This window comes from Thalassophryne amazonica, chromosome 2 (assembly GCF_902500255.1).
Source record: "Thalassophryne amazonica chromosome 2, fThaAma1.1, whole genome shotgun sequence".
Taxonomy (NCBI): Eukaryota; Metazoa; Chordata; class Actinopteri; order Batrachoidiformes; family Batrachoididae; genus Thalassophryne; species Thalassophryne amazonica.
This window is the reverse complement of record NC_047104.1, coordinates 147,657,900-147,675,119: the sequence shown is the minus strand read 5'-3', so window position 1 is coordinate 147,675,119 and position 17,220 is coordinate 147,657,900. Positions and strand designations below refer to the sequence as shown.

Sequence of the window (17,220 nt, the reverse complement as noted above, 5' to 3'; positions counted from 1 at the left end):
AGTTTGACAATTTGCTGGAGGCTGTTTCTTAATGCCATCATCACCCTATGAGCGAGACCGGAACATTACATCAACAATCCACACCCGAGATCACATTTCTGGGAAACCGTGAAGGGGTGAATATGAGTCATGATTGTAAAGCCCTTTGAACGTCTGCATCATTTAATGAAAAAAGCGCTGCAGAAATGCAGTCCGTTTCTCATGAGGCAACGTGCTGTATTTCACATGTGATAATGATATTATTCAAACATATAATGTAGAATTATTGGTGGAGGTTGCTAAAAGTTTTTAGAGCACACTGAAGCCACTTCTAAAGGCGCCACACTTGTTTGGTATCAAGACAAAATGCATTTGTTTTCAGAAAAAACAAAAGCCTCTTATATAGTCCTCATCATGTTACAACACGGTGGTCTCACCTGAGCCACGGACAGGTGTCCCCGCAGCACAGTGAACGTCAGGGCCGCCCAGTGCCGACTGCCGGGGTGAACCGCTGGATGACTGACAGAGCAACCTGGAACCTGAGAAACACACTTTGGTTGTGTGACTCTTGAAACTCGGCAAAAGGCCGATACAGAGCGGTGTTTGTACCTGCAGGTCCAGGTCTGCACCGGCCTCCATGAGCATCTGCACCAGCGCTTCATCTCCTGCTGCAGACGTGTACATCAGAGGAGTCATTCCCTGCAGGAACACAATTATACATTTAGCAACAGGTAGGTGGGCGGGGCTCGCGGGCTTGATCTTTTTTATTAAAGATTTGAGATGGAGCAGGTTTTTACTACAACCACACAGTGCACTTACTGACATGATCGCAATGTTAACTACCACACCGTCCTCGTAGAGCACAAACCTCCACCAACACCAGTTTTAATTCCACAAATTTTTACTTTGGAAAAAAATTTTCAAGGTCAAAGTCCTGTTAGAAGTGGTTTTTCATAAGCTAAAATATAATACAAAGTATAGATCAAAAAGGCTTTTCAATGTTAAAATCAAATATCCTCTAAATACGTAATACGGAGCAGATGTGTATCAAACTTAGTCTGTTTATTGAGAGTGCCAGTTTGCACCTCATTGTCATAAATGAGAGTGATTGAGGCACATTTGATTGAGACATTATGCAAAATGTACACCAAATGGATTTTTCAATATTAAATTCAAATGGCCACAAAATTCACAATCCAGATCAGATCCAGATCAAACTTTGTCAGGTGATAGTTGGTGTCAGTCTGCACCTCATGTTCAAATATGAGAGTGACTGAAGCATGTTTGATTAAGATATAATGGAAAATATACATTAACAAGGGTTTTCAATGTTAAATTTAAATGGCCATAAAATCTGTAATCTGGATCAAATCTAGATCAAACTTTGTCAGGTGATAGTGGGTGTCAGTCTGCACCTCATGTTCAAACTGAAGCATGTTTGATTAAGATATAATGGAAAATATACATTAAACTGGGTTTTCAATGTTAAATTTAAATGGCCATAAAATCTGTAATCTGAATCAAATCTAGATCAATCTTTGTCAGGTGATAGTGGGTGTCAGTCTGCACCTTATGTTCAAATATGAGAGTGACTGAAGCATGTTTGATGAAGATATAATGGAAAATATACATTGAACTGGGTTTTCAATGTTAAATTTAAATGGCCATAAAATCTGTAATCTGGATCAAATCTAGATCAAACTTTGTCAGGTGATAGTGGGTGTCAGTCTGCACCTCATGTTCAAATATGAGAGTGACTGAAGCATGTTTGATTAAGATATAATGGAAAATATACATTAAACTGGGTTTTTAATGTTAAATTTAAATGGCCATAAAATCTGTAATCTGGATCAAATCTAGATCAAACTGTCAGGTGATAGTGGGTGTCAGTCTGCACCTTATGTTCAAATATGAGAGTGACTGAAGCATGTTTGATTAAGATATAATGGAAAATATACATTAAACTGGGTTTTTAATGTTAAATTTAAATGGCCATAAAATCTGTAATCTGGATCAAATCTAGATCAAACTTTGTGAGGTGATAGTGGGTGTCAGTCTGCACCTCATGTTCAAATATGAGAGTGATTGAAGCACGTTTGATTAAGATATAATGGAAAATATACATTAAACTGGTTAAAATCTGTAATCTGAATCAAATCCAGATCAACTTTTGTCAGTAAAGTATACCCCTAAGTATACCTCTCAAATATGGAAGAAATCTGATCTTCTTTGACAGAGATATGATTTTTTTTTTTTAATCAATCAATGATAAATACAGGGATTTTTCCAATTTTTCAAGATATTTCTTGACTTTGACCTATGACTTTGACCTTGATATTGAATCAGTTATTGCCTATCAGAATATGAATCTTCAGTAAAAATGTCATGATGATATATGAAAAATTCATTACCTCCGCCAACAAATGAATTCTGATTCACTAAAAAGACAAAACACTGATTGAACCAATTCTCAAAATCTTTTACAGAAATATTCAAAGATTCAAAGTTTCAAAATGCTCAACATATTACTATAACATAAGGTTTCAAATAAAGTACACAAATAAAACAAAGAAGAAAATGGAACTGTCAAAGAACACTGACTGTTACCTGATCATCCATGGTGTTGACCCCATCCGGACCCAGGATCTGTGTGGCCTGATGAACCAGGTCAGCCCGACCACAGCACAGCATCCTGAAACCCAAATCCAGCTGGAACTTTGCTGAAGCAGCTTCAGCATCCAGAGACTTAAAGGACTGGACACAGCACTCTGACCTGCAGAGAGACGGAATGAAATGATTTCTGTGCCACTCTGAGCACACTTTATCTTCAAAATGGAAAATAATTTACTGTTCCCAAAATACAGTCTGGTACTAAAATCAGGAAGCATATCGTTCACCACAGCACCAGTTAACATGTTAACAGCATAGGTTGAGCCCAAATCATAAAACTAAAAATATTTTATTAACATAGTCGTACATTTTCATTTCCAGGTGCAGATTATTATTTGGGTCACGACCTCGTTGTCCTCTAACTTACTTCAGCTGTCTGGGCTCACAGTCCAATCCCAGAAGGAGCAGCCTGGCTGTCTGTCTGACATCATCACTGTCCACCAACAGACTGCGGCGATGCTCAGCGTGCACCACAGCGACTCTGATCCATTCCATTAGCGGCGGGAGGAGCAGGAAGGGTCTGGAGAAGCATTGCAGTGCTGTTATTACAGATACTGCTTCTTATTTTAATAACTTCTTAACATTCAAAGTATTTAATGTGAAATTTTATGAGAAATCTTTTATGAGGCTAGAAAAAAACAACAACTTATACCATCAGCTTCATCATGAAGTAGACTGGAGGCTTTTATTTAAAAAGAAAACTTGGAAGTTCAACGACAGTTTGCCAGAAGGCACATGGGAGATGAAGGCCTCAATGTATTCTGTGTTGTTGTATGAAAATCCATTTCTGCTCCACTCCACTATGAGGCTGTGGCTGCTCATGCAAAATGAAATACTTGCACTTTTACTAGGGGAGCTACAACTACTACCTTTGCGGACCCTCCCCCCTCCACCCCAGGACTAAACCAAACCAACTTTTTTAGGTTCCTTAGATGACCCCAAAACACAATCAGGATGTTCCCAAAAAATGAAAACTGGCCTCAAGCCACTTATCCAAGATGGCGTCCAAGATGGCCACCAAAATAGGGTTTTTTCACTAAAACACCAATGATTTCTGTCATTATTAAGTCTATTGTTTGTTCCTACTATGTATTTTAATGATAAGGGTCTATTGGCAGCCATTTTGGATGACATTTGAATCTTAATCCCATGAATGAATTTAGTTTAGGCACAAATGAGTTTGCTGTGACCTGCAATGGTCTTCCCATTGAATCTCTGTGATATCTAAGTTGTTTATATGTTAATGGCTTCATGTCTCCCACCCCAATGCCACTTACAGTGCATCTGGAAAATATTCACAGCACTTCTCTTTTTATACATTTTGTTATGTTACAGCCTTATTCCAAAATAGAATATATTTATTTTTTCCCCTCAAAATTCTACTCACAGCACCCCATAACGACAAAGCTGTGAATATGTATGTACATGTGATTTCTTTGGTGGGTTTTTTTTTCATTTTGAATAAATTTGCAAAAATCTAAAAAAAAAAAAAAAAAACTTTTTTCATGTTATCATTATGGGGTATTGTGGGAAGAATTTTGATGGAAAAAAAAAAAGAATTTCACCCATTTTGGAATAAGGCTGTTATTATCTTTTCAGATAACTGTGAAAACCATTATCAGACTAATTATCTTCCAATAGACAACTTTTAGACCATTAACATGGTAAACAAAAATAAACAAATGTGTAGTTCTACCCTCTGCAAACAGAAGAGAGCTGCTATTAGAAGAAACCACTCAATCCTCTGCAGGCAAAGGAGAACTGGTGACCAAAAAAAAACTATTTTTTTTAACCCCATACTTATATGTGGCCAATATCACCCAAGTCATCTAGAGGCATACATTTTTAACTTATGGTTCAAATTTTAATCAAACTTATTTCGCACAAGTTATTTAAATTAACATCACTTGTGAAGTTTTATAAAGTGAAAATATCAGATATATGTTTTAGTTTTAAAGTAATGCACTAATTTTTAAGGTTTTAGTGTGGGGCATGCTGTGTCCAGGTGCATTATGGGTGATAGGGTAATCTCAGTACGGTAATCTCAGTACGTTCACGACAGGAGAAATACATTTCAGACACTCTGATCAGGACAACAGCATTAAACTCTAGTGCCTAAAACGCAAGCAAATATATTCTCTGGGTTTATAGATGTTGTTATTGTGTTTGCTTTTATTAAATTGCATGCATCTTAAACATAGCAAGTAGCAACACAGATTATCTGGAATTTTGTGTTTGCAAGTTTTCAAGGTCTCAAGTTTTCAAGGTTTTACCCAGAATGCCATCTGTCTGTGTTTGTTACAAAACTTCAGAATTAGTGCATTATTCAACATTAAAAGATATATGTTATATCTTACCTTTGCACAAATGATAGAATTGACATTAATGGAGTTATTCTATCAGTATTCATTTTATTTATACTCCAAACCATAACTCAGCAGTGCTTTATTTTCCAAGACCTCTGCCTGACGACAGCGCTGTGATTGGGTTGAGTGATGAGGTTATCTGTAACTTCTGGTACATTTTTTTTGGGTGGTTTATTGTTTTATCTTTATCAAAGATAACTTTTTAGTTATCTGATTATCTGTTATCGAATTTAATTTTATCTGTGCCCACCACAGGCTGTAACATAGCAAAATGTGGGGCACAGTGAATACTTTCCAGAAGCACTACACTTGTGTGAAGAACCCAGAGAACATCGGATTCAATGTGATTCTGTTAGTACACGTTTTTTTTTTTTTTCACGAGGCCCGTTGTTTTAATCTGACTTGTAAAACCCTTCGGCTGCTCCCTTGTTTTTCACTCTGGGCCACTACAGCAGATCTGAGGTAGATCTGCATTTTGATTTGGCATAAACTTTATGCTGGATGCTCTTCCTGACGCAACTCCACATTACATGGAGAAATGTTGCATGGGTGGGGTTTGAACCGAGAACCTTCCATACTGAAACCAAACGCACTAACCACTTGGCTACCACCCCTTAATTCATTGTTTTAATCTGACTATGATGCAAAAAAGTGAACTCATAAAAGCCACTTTTGCACAATGCAACATAAGACTGTTGTGAAAATGTTTTACAGTTACTAAAGCGATCCACGACTGATTCAGTGTCTCTTTGTTCATTCACACACTGCTCTACCTCTCTGTAGTCAGTGTCATGGTCGGAGGCTCCAGGTTCGGGTTCTCCAGCGACTCCATCTGGGAGCTGGACAGGAAATAGTAGAGTGTGTGGAGGGCATTCGGTGCCCAGGATACCGACGGCTGACTGGCTGCATGAGTAGGACCGATGGTAGTGCACGAGCTGCGAAGACGCTGCATGTGGTGCATTGCTCGAGACACCAGATCACCTGCATGAAAACATTTATCCAAAATTCATCATATTCCTTGTTGCATCCTGACCCGGATCTGGATAAGTGGCAGAGAATGAATGAATGAATGAATGAAAAATCCATTGGTTGCACTGTTCAGAATGTGTCCTGGTTTGACAGCCAAATTGGGAGACATTCTCATAAAACAAACAAGCTTAAAAAAAAAAGCGTGGTGTGAAGGTCAGATGGGTTCATAAGATGTAGTTGAACAGTGGAGCCGCTGAGCCCCCCCCGTCTGTAATGAGCGTCTACATGTTTAGGTACAGTGGTCTTAAGGTGTGAAGGTGTCGCTGTGTTCAGGAAACAAGTACGCGGTTGTTACATAATGGCTATCACAGGTTAAACAAACACACAGGAGCCAAGTGCAGAGCCAGACACAGCACACAAACACACACACACACTTACTGAGCTCTGTGATGCTGCCCACACAGGTGGCCAGCAGGGCCTGCTCCAGCATATGGAGCTCCAACCAGATGTAAGTGTTCTCCCTCTTCTCCACTGGGTCCCTGGGAACCTTTGCGTATGGACTGACGTAGGCTGGCAGTGACAGCTCACCTACACACAAACACACAGTCACTTCACCGTGGTCACCAGAGATTATTTCCATGATAAGTTTGTAGGTGATCGTCAGGAGCAGGCTTGGTGGCCTCCTGTTCTGCAACAGCTCGGCGTCACATAAGGTCCGATACTGAAACCTAATCAGGTCATGCCACCATGACAAAACTGCAGTAATAGTGGTGTTGCAGCATCAGAGTATTAGTGCAGCAGATAATTGAAACAATCGTACAAATGGTGATACAAGCACCAAAGTTGGCACAAATACTCCTTAGACATTTACTCTTTTGATCAAACCGACTGGCCACTTGAATTTTCACTTGGCGGCCAGGTAGGGGTTAATTGAAGAATTACACAGGGTTCAGAATTAAAAATGCGCAAATCATTTTGAAAACTACACCACATTATTTGTGTAATTGTAAAGATTCCAAAAAAGCATAGTTTGGACTATCTATGACTGAATGATCAGGAGTTATGGGGTAAAAACAGCAAAAATGGTGACAAAGGTCAGTGTCAGTTTGTACAGAGGTCAAAAGTTAAAGTTGCTCCAATTTTGGTAAAACATGATGCAAATTATTCGTTGAGTTCATAGGGTTTTAAAAAGGAATAGTTTGGACCATGTATCATGCTTAGTTATCATGTTATGGGGTAACATATGTCACATATCATACGTAGAATCCAATGGACGTTGACCTTGTTTGACCTTTACTTTGGAGACCAAACATTCAACACAATCAAAACTATTCCATTTATTAATCCTATTCGCTATATCTGAGAAATCCCAGTTGTTTGCGACATGAGACCAGGTCCAAGTGGTGACAATATTCAGACGTTTTCAGAGGTGTCACTGCTGCCGCTTTATCCCTGTTCAAAAATATAATGAGTGCTACGGGTTCTCAACCCAGACCTCAGTCAACCCATTTCTTACCTCTCATAAACTTATCTTAAAAGTCTAAACACAACACAAGGCATACTTTCTGAAGTTCTTTTATAGAACAAACTATGTATGATGAACCATTGTGTGTGTGTGATAGTGATATACACACACACACACACACTCTAACTTGGACACAAGCGCACAGATCCACATCCATTGTGTCCCTTTGAAACAGGGATTTGCTGACGTATGACCTTCCACATAATAGAAACAGCTTTATGGACACAATCCGCAAAAAGCTGAAGTTTAATTCCGAAACACACTATGCGAGAGAAAAACTGGGGGTGGCGAGGGTCCACTGGCAATCAAATGCTGCTGCTCCAGCTGAAATCGTTAAGGCAGGAAGCTTGAGCATAAGGAGACAGGCTCGTCTTCACACCAGCATGCAGGAGGGTATTGTTTTCCTTCCTGTGTGTGCCTGAGTGTTAACAAAATAACAAACAGTTTTTATCAGATTTATATGGTGGAATGATTGAGGATCAGCCAATGAAAAAGTGATTTAATTTTGAGAAAAATCAATTAGAAGTGACATTTTGGCCCCAGTGCTTATACATAAGAGATACACGGAATGGCTATTTTGAGGAATTAATTCAAGATACGTGTACGTTTACTATCAAATACAAATATGAAAACCTTTAAATCATCGAGTTTATCTTATGAAAAGCCACTTCTAACAGCACAAATTTTTTTCCAAGGTAAAATTAGGTGGAATTGGTAACTAGTGTTGGCGGAGGTTTGTGCTGTACATCTGCATTGCTATTTTTATTTTTAAACATTATGTTGCTGTCCAAAATACCTGCTATCTTGCATATACAGTAGTGTTCAGAATAATAGTAGTGCTATGTGACTAAAAAGATTAATCCAGGTTTTTGAGTATATTTCTTATTGTTACATGGGAAACAAAGTACCAGTTGATTCAGTAGATTCTTACAAATCCAACAAGACCAAGCATTCATGATATGCACACTCTTAAGGCTATGAAATTGGGCTATTAGTACAAAAAAGTAGAAAAGGGGGTGTTCACAATAATAGTAGCATCTGCTGCTGACGCTACAAACTCAAAACTATTATGTTCCAACTGCTTTTTTAGTAATCTTGTGAATCACTAAACTAGTATTTAGTTGTATAACCACAGCTTTTCATGATTTCTTCACATCTGCGAGGCATTCATTTTGTTGGTTTGGAACCAAGATTTTGCTCATTTACTAGTGTGCTTGAGGTCATTGTCTTGTTGAAACACCCATTTCAAGGGCATGTCCTCTTCAGCATAAGGCAACATGACCTCTTCAAGTATTTTGACATATCCAAACTGATCCATGACACCTGGTATGCGATATATAGGCCCAACACCATAACAGGAGAAACATGCCCATATCATGATGCTTGCACCACCATGCTTCACTGTCTTCACTGTGAACTGTGGCTTGAATTCAGAGTTTGGGGGTCGTCTCACAAACTGTCTGCGGTCCTTGGACCCAAAAAGAACAATTTTACTCTCATCAGTCCACAAAATATTCCTCCATTTCTCTTTAGGCCAGTTGATGTGTTCTTTGGCAAATTGTAACCTCTTCTGCACATGTCTTTTATTTAACAGAGGGACTTTGCAGGGGATTCTTGCAAATAAATTAGCTTCACACAGGCGTCTTCTAACTGTCACAGCACTTACAGGTAACTCCAGACTGTCTTTGATCATCCTGAAGTTGATCAATGGGTGAGCCTTTGCCATTCTGGTTATTCTTATATCCATTTTGATGGTTGTTTTCCATTTTCTTCCACGCAACTCTGGCTTTTTTGTCCATTTTAAAGCATTGGAGATCATTGTAGATGAACAGCCTATAATTTTTTGCACCTGCGTATAAGTTTTCCCCTCTCCAATCAACTTTTTAATCAAACTACGCTGTTCTACTGAACAATGTCTTGAACGTCTCATTTTCCTCAGGCTTTCAAAGAGAAAAGCATGTTCAACAGATGCTGGCTTCATCCTTAAATAGGGGACACCTGATTCACACCTATTTGTTCCACAAAATTGACAAACTCACTGACTGAATGCCACACTACTATTATTGTGAACACCCCCTTTTCTACTTTTTTTTTTACTAATAGCCCAATTTCATAGCCTTAAGAGTGTGCATATCATGCATATCTTGCTCTTGTTGGATTTGTGAGAATCTACTGAATCTACTGGTACCTTGTTTCCCATGTAACAATAAGAAATATACTCAAAACCTGGATAAATCTTTTTAGTCAACTGGCACTACTATTATTCTGAACACTACTGTACAGTGCAGCTTGAAGCCCATTTTTATTTATTTATTTATTTATTTATTTTTTGGAATGTCCTGATTGTGTTTTGAGGTTGTCTACTAAAAAGGCACCTAAAACAATTTAGTTGGGGGGGTGATGCAAAGGGGTTGATCCGAGTTTATCTACGAAAAAGGTTAAGACTGAGTATTACAGTGTCTTTTACCAAGACAGTGAACCCCCACAGACTCCTCCATCTAGAGCACATCAAACCACACAAATGTGGTAAAAAATGTGGAGAAATAAGATGTGGAAGTTCATGTAATCAGTTCTCATTTGACCATTGTGAAAAGGTTGGGACTACCAAATCAAATCAAAATCAAATCAATTTTATTTATATAGCGCCAAATCACAACAAAGCCATACAATAATTACGGAAAAACCCCAACGGTCAAAACGACCCCCTGTGAGCAAGCACTTGGCAACAGTGGGAAGGAAAAACTCCCTTTTAACAGGGAGAAACCTCCAGCAGAACCAGGCTCAGGGAGGGGCAGTCTTCTGCTGGGACTGGTTGGGGCTGAGGGAGAGAACCAGGAAAAAGACATGCTGTGGAGGGGAGCAGAGATCAATCATTAATGATTAAATGCAGAGTGGTGCATACAGAGCAAAAAGAGAAAGAAACACTCAGTGCATCATGGGAACCCCCCAGCAGTCTAAGTCTATAGCAGCATAACTAAGGGATGGTTCAGGGTCACCTGATCCAGCCCTAACTATAAGCTTTAGCAAAAAGGAAAGTTTTAAGGCTAATCTTAAAAGTAGAGAGGGTGTCTGTCTCCCTGATCTGAATTGGGAGCTGGTTCCACAGGAGAGGAGCCTGAAAGCTGAAGGCTCTGCCTCCCATTCTACTCTTACAAACCCTAGGAACTACAAGTAAGCCTGCAGTCTGAGAGCGAAGCGCTCTATTGGGGTGATATGGTACTACGAGGTCCCTAAGATAAGATGGGACCTGATTATTCAAAACCTTATAAGTAAGAAGAAGAATTTAAATTCTATTCTAGAATTAACAGGAAGCCAATGAAGAGAGGCCAATATGGGTGAGATATGCTCTCTCCTTCTAGTCCCTGTCAGTACTCTAGCTGCAGCATTTTGAATTAACTGAAGGCTTTTCAGGGAACTTTTAGGACTATCCTGGATGAGATCCTGTTACATTTCTGGGACAGAGCCAAACACACCTCAGTTTTCCTCAGAGTTGAGCCTTGTCTGGACAACAAGAAAGAAAAGAGGTGGAATAAGAAGTGAGTGTGATGCATAATTAGTGTTGATTACTTCGCTACATTTTCAGTAAGGACACAGTGAACAGGCGTCTATTCATGTGCACCACAGGACGCCAGTCTGCAGAGGACAACGCACAAATCACTGTTTCCTAACTTCAGCACAAACGTCTCAGCTCCTGCATGCAACACGTGCGAGGAGTCATTTCCCCCGTGTCCTTCTGTGTGTGTGTGTGTGTGTGTGTGTGTGTGTGTGTGTGTGTGTGTGTGTGTGTGTGTGTGTGTGTGTGTGTGTGTGTGTGTGTGTGTCTGTGTGGTGTGTGGCTGAATTAAAAACAGAAATGGTAAAACCACATTGTAAGACAAAGACCGTGTTGACTGTAGGTGTATAAGACACAGTCAGCGAGCCTGACAACAACAACAGCTCCTTTCTTCTGCGTGGTACAAGGCTGCAGCTGTTTGGCCCAGTCAACTGAACCACAAAGGGCAAAGAAGTCAGGGGCACCTCAGTGGAGTCCAAGCACTGGGTCCAAGCCCCAAGTCCAAGAACTGAGTCCAAACCCTGAGTCCTAGCACTGATCTGACCTTAACTCTAAGAACAAACACTATACAGTTTTTTTTTCTCTATTGAATAACCACTAAAATTTAAAACATTCCACAATGATCAAAATTATATACAATGAGGAAAATAAGTATTTGAACACCCTGTGATTTTGCAAGTTCTCCCACTTGGAAATCATGGAGGGGTCTGAAATTTTCATCTTAGGTGCATAACCACTGTGAGAGACATAATCTAAAAAAAAAAAAAAAAAATCCGAAATCACAATGTATGATTTTTTTAATAATTTATTTGTATGTTACTGCTGCAAATAAGTATTTTAACACCTACCAACCAGCAAGAATTCTGGCTCACACAGACCTGTTAATTTGTCTTTAAGAAGCCCTCTTATTCTGCACTCTTTACCTGTATTAATTGCACCTGTTTAAACTTCTTACCTGTATAAAAGACACCTGTTCACACACTCAATCAATCACACTGTCACAGAGCTGTCTAAGGACACCAGGGACAAAACTGTAGACCTGCACAAGGCTGGGATGGACTACAGGACAACAGGCAAGCAGCTTGGTAGAAGACAACAACTGTTATGATTATTTATTAGAAAGTGGAAGAAACACAAGATGACTGTCAGTCTCCCTTGGTTTGGGATTCCATGCAAGATCTCACTTTGTGAGGTAAGGATGATTCTGAGAAAGCTCAGAACTACACAGGAGGACCTGGTCAATGACCTGAAGAGAGCTGGGACCACAGTCACAAAGATTACATTAGTAACACTTGATGCTGTCATGGTTTAAAATCCTGCAGGGCAGCAAGGTCCCCCTGCTCAAGCCAGCACATGTCCAGGCCCGTTTGAAGTTCACCAGTGATCATCTGGATGATCCAGAGGAGGCATGGGAGAAGGTCATGTGGTCAGATGAGACCAGAATAGAGCTTTTTTTGAATCAACTCCACTTACCATATTTAAAGGATGAGAACAACCCCAAGAAAACCATCCCAACCATGAAGCATGGGGGTGGAAACATCATACTCTGGGGGTGCTCTTCTGCAAAGGGGACAGGCAGGACGACTGCACTGTATTGAAGGGAGGATGGATGGGGTCATGCATTGCGAGATTTTGGCAAACAACCTCCTTCCCTCTGTAAGAGCATTGAAGATGGGTCATGGCTGGTTCTTCCAGCATGACAATGACCCCAAACACACAGCCAGGGCAACTAAGGAGGGGCTCCGTAAGAAGCATTTCAAGGTCCTGGAGTGGCCTGGCCAGTCTCCAGACCTGAACTCAATAGAAAATCTTTGGAGGGAGCTGAAACTCCAAACCTGAAAGATTTGGAGAAGATCAGTATGGAGGAGTGGACCAAAATCCCTGCTACAGTGTGTGCAAACCTGGTGAAAAACTACAAGAAACGTTTGACCTCTGTAATTGCAAACAAAGGCTTCTGTACCCAATATTAAGACTGATTTTCACAGGTGTTCAAATACTTATTTGCAGCAGTAACATACAAATAAATTATTTTAAAAAAATCATACATTGTGATTTCTGGATTTTTTTTTTTTTTTTTAGATTATGTCTCTCACAGTGGACATGCACCTAAGATGAAAATTTCAGACCCCTCCATGATTTCTAAGTGGGAGAACTTGCAAAATCACAGGGTGTTCAAATACTTATTTTCCTCACTGTACTTGGACATCTATAAGCACAATGTCATCGTCACACTTTTTGCAAACACTAAACACATTTTTATGCATTAGGCCCCAATCACTGTAAGCAAACCTACAAGGAACTGATTCTATACGTTCATCTTCATTTTTCTAAGACAAAATTAATTTGCCATATACAAAATTCACACCTTAACAGCTGATGCGTAAGTCCATCTGAGGGCCCGGTCTTACTGCTGTTGTTTCTGCATGACAGCGTTGCTTTTCTTCCCCCACATGGTGGACGAGTCATCAGCGATACAAGGATGTTATGTGCAGCTCGTCAGAACTTTAGTTATTGATCCGTTCAGATATCATCAACGTTCATACAACGTTGGACGAAAGTCAAACAGAACCCTGAAATTATGGAAACTATGCAAATGATAAACAACTGTTGAGACAGAAATCAAAACAAGATAGGGAGGAATTAAGGCTGTCATCAGGATTGATGTTGTTGATTGATGATGATTGTTGTGATTTGGCGCTATATAAGAAAAAAGTTGATTGATTGATTGATTGATTGACATTTTTCAACAGTTTGAAAATCCTGATGAAATCAGAAACTAATCTGAACGATAGTTAAACGGTGCCTCCGAAAGTCAACGTAAGTCCAGATTTCTTGTTTCATTTGGGCTTCGTTGTCCTTCATTAGTGCCGCGTGATGGGAGCTTTAAAGTTTTGGTGTGTTGAAAACTTTGACCTGATATCAGGCAGAAAACTTTGCCACTACTTGCGTGTTTTATGGGGGCTTTTTTCTGTTTTGTCCTCTTCGTGTCATTTATTTTTCCTGGTGTTGTCTGACTGTTTATTCTGGCATTCTGATTGGTCAGACGTCCAGCACAGAATTCCATTGAAATGCAACGTCATGCGTCCATTAGAGCCCCGACTCCATGAGAGACTGACATATTTGTCAACAGACAAAATATTTAAATACGTAACTAATCCTTTTGCTCTGTCTGTCAATAGTGTGACTGGGGCATTACAGACAAAGTATCTTATGATCGGGGTGCACACAACTGGTACTCATGGTGCTCGTGTGTGCTAAATATCACTGATGCACAGCAGAGCAAAACACTTTTCCTACAATCTGTCATTGCTTTCCTCTTATAAAGCACTTTCCTTGTGTTTTCTGCTGTGCATCATTTATTTTTAGCATGCACAAGCACCATGAGTACCAGTTATGTGCACCCGTTACAAAATGATTCAAATTTTGGTGACTAACTCTACTCCTACCCCAACTCTAACCTTAACCCTAATCCTAACTATAACCCAGTGTTGTATAGTAACAAAGTAAAAATACTTCACTGCTGTACTTAAGTACATTTTGGGAGACTTTGTACTTTACTTGAGTTTTTTTTAATTCAGCTTACTTTCACTTTTACTTCACTACATTTCCAACGTTAATTGCATACTTCTACTCCGATACATTTTCTATGCGCCATTCCGTTACTCATTAAAACAAAAAAACAACAAAAAAAAAAAACACACACACATGAAAAAAGTCGTGTTTTCACCCAGAGCCACCACTGATTACTAGTGACTGCAACGAAGTCAGGCCGATTTGTCATTGTCATGTCTGGTAGGCTTTTTCAAGTTACGTACTTGTGGGGTGTTTGTCAGGAAAATGATAATTTCTCAACATTGATTATAGACCTGCAGCGGGTCTGTAATTAAACTTTCTGCAGCGCTGCTTTGCTTTGAACCTTGAACCAATCAAAGCAGTGCTTCGATCTACGATTCGTATAGTCATTGTTTAATTTCGCTTTATCCTAATTTTCACTGCTAAAACCCTGAAGAGCATATGTCTGTGAGTAATATTTAATATTTTTATGTTAAACTGACCTGTTATGGTCTTCTGAAACAGTTGATAGATGTATTTTATAACTTAAAAACGGGACAGATGCTAACATGTTAGCATGTCTATGGCGTTTTCAATGTTAAAGTTAGCATTAAGCTGTTTGCATCAGCACGTTTGCGTTGATTTGTTTTCTGTATAATTAATGGCTCAGCGTTCGTTGTCGTAAAAGAGTCAAATTGTAATTTTTTAAATTTATTTTTATTCATATATTAATAATAGCAACAACAATAATAGTCTACATAATAATAGACTAATAATGTTACAATACAATTTTCGAAAAAGAGACAAAAAGAACCTAAAGAAACAAAACACAACAGAAAAGATAAAACCATGTAACAATGAAAATAAATAAATACAAATAGACATAAATAACTGTTTACTGTGAACACCTAGTGAGTAGCCTACTCTCGTTTAGGTTTTGAAACCTTGTTTCTGAAGTGTTTTTGTGTGATGTGCACAATTTTCAGTATTTTGACTAATACTACCAGTCATTTACAAGCCTAGATAAACTTTGTAATATAAAAAACATCAGTCCGTTTTTGAGTATTAATATTTACTTGTACTTTTACTTTCAATACTTGAGTACATTTAGTTGTACATTACTTGTCATACTTAAGTACAATAAATACTAGATACTTTAAGACTTTTACTTGAGTAGCATTTCAATCGGTGACTTGAACTTCTACGAAAGTCATTATTTAATGGGTATCTGTACTTTTACTTAAGTGTGATTTTCCGGTACTTCATAAAACACTGCTATAACCACCCTGACCCCCTCACTGCATTTTTAATTATGTGCAGCCATCACGTAATGAATTAGAATGAACAAAAATATTGCACTTTTTGTTACAATATGACAAACCAATAGATTAATGTACTGTAACCTGCTCTCTTTATACTTTATATCAGCACTTTTGATACCCTTTCCTGAGATATTTTACAGTAAGTACATGTATGCATATGCATTTTTTTCTCCATAGGACTGAGGGTCGAGAACAACAAGGAAGAGCACACAAGAGAAAGAGACTATAAACATGGGAAATTCAAGCCAAGATTATCAGTGATCATTCCACCATCAACAATGTCCGTCAGGTTTCTTTATGAACACTGGCTCACATCCTGAAAAAGAATCAGATTCCGCAGATCCTGCGGCATGACTATGCACCATGTTTTTACAAATGGATGCAGTACAAATTCATACAGTATTTCATAAAAAATACATATTTGCATTGGACTGTTACTGTTCTCTCTCTGCATTTATCTAAACATCTGAATTCCCCAATTTGTGCTTTTGTAACTGCTCATGTCTTAACATGAACAAAAATAAAATTTGATACAAGTGAAGCTCCACCAATGTTCATTAAGTCACCAATATCACTTTTAGCTTTCAGGAACACCAATTATTCACTTGACGTCAGCATTTCTGGGATACTGACAATTCGGGTGTCACACAAAACAATGCACAAATATCAGCATTTGACTTCTACAGGTAGGTTAAACATTTATCGTATTTTCCTCCACATCAATATTCCACACCCATGTAATAGAAGAAGGTATAAAATGCAGATTTAACAGGCTAGAGTTTGAATAACATCAGCTGACAATGAATTCCATCAAAAACATGGCATAATAAAATCAAAGCCTTAGTTTTTCTGTATAAACGGCAATTTAAAAAATGAACAAAGGTTACATCCACTGGTTTTGTAGTTTCAATGTGGTGCAGAGTTCACGGTAAAATCTCTGACAGCATCTCTCATTTGCTGTTGTGTGGACGAGCAGCGGCACATTTCAATTATTATTCAGTCTCGGATCAGGACGTGAAAATGTGAGACTTAATATCCACTGTGGCGTCTCATAAATTGATTTTACAGATAAAAACATCATGAAATCTGACCACAGATGATACAGATACTGATACAGACCAGGAAAACAAAAATAAACCGGAAACGTTTGCCACGGACGTAAAAACACAAATTTCCAGGAATTCCAGAAAAACTGCTATCACTGATTTTTACACAAACTGCAAAACATTGTCACTGCAATGAACCAAAGTGACCAGACAACACAGTGCCATCTGGGATGATGTG

At 38.8% G+C, this 17,220-nt stretch overlaps 1 pseudogene; it reads right to left on the bottom strand.

The window, feature by feature from the left end:
- The window catches only part of LOC117532330, an 83,457-nt pseudogene that overhangs the window by 59,023 nt on the left and 7,214 nt on the right, over positions 1-17,220 (bottom strand).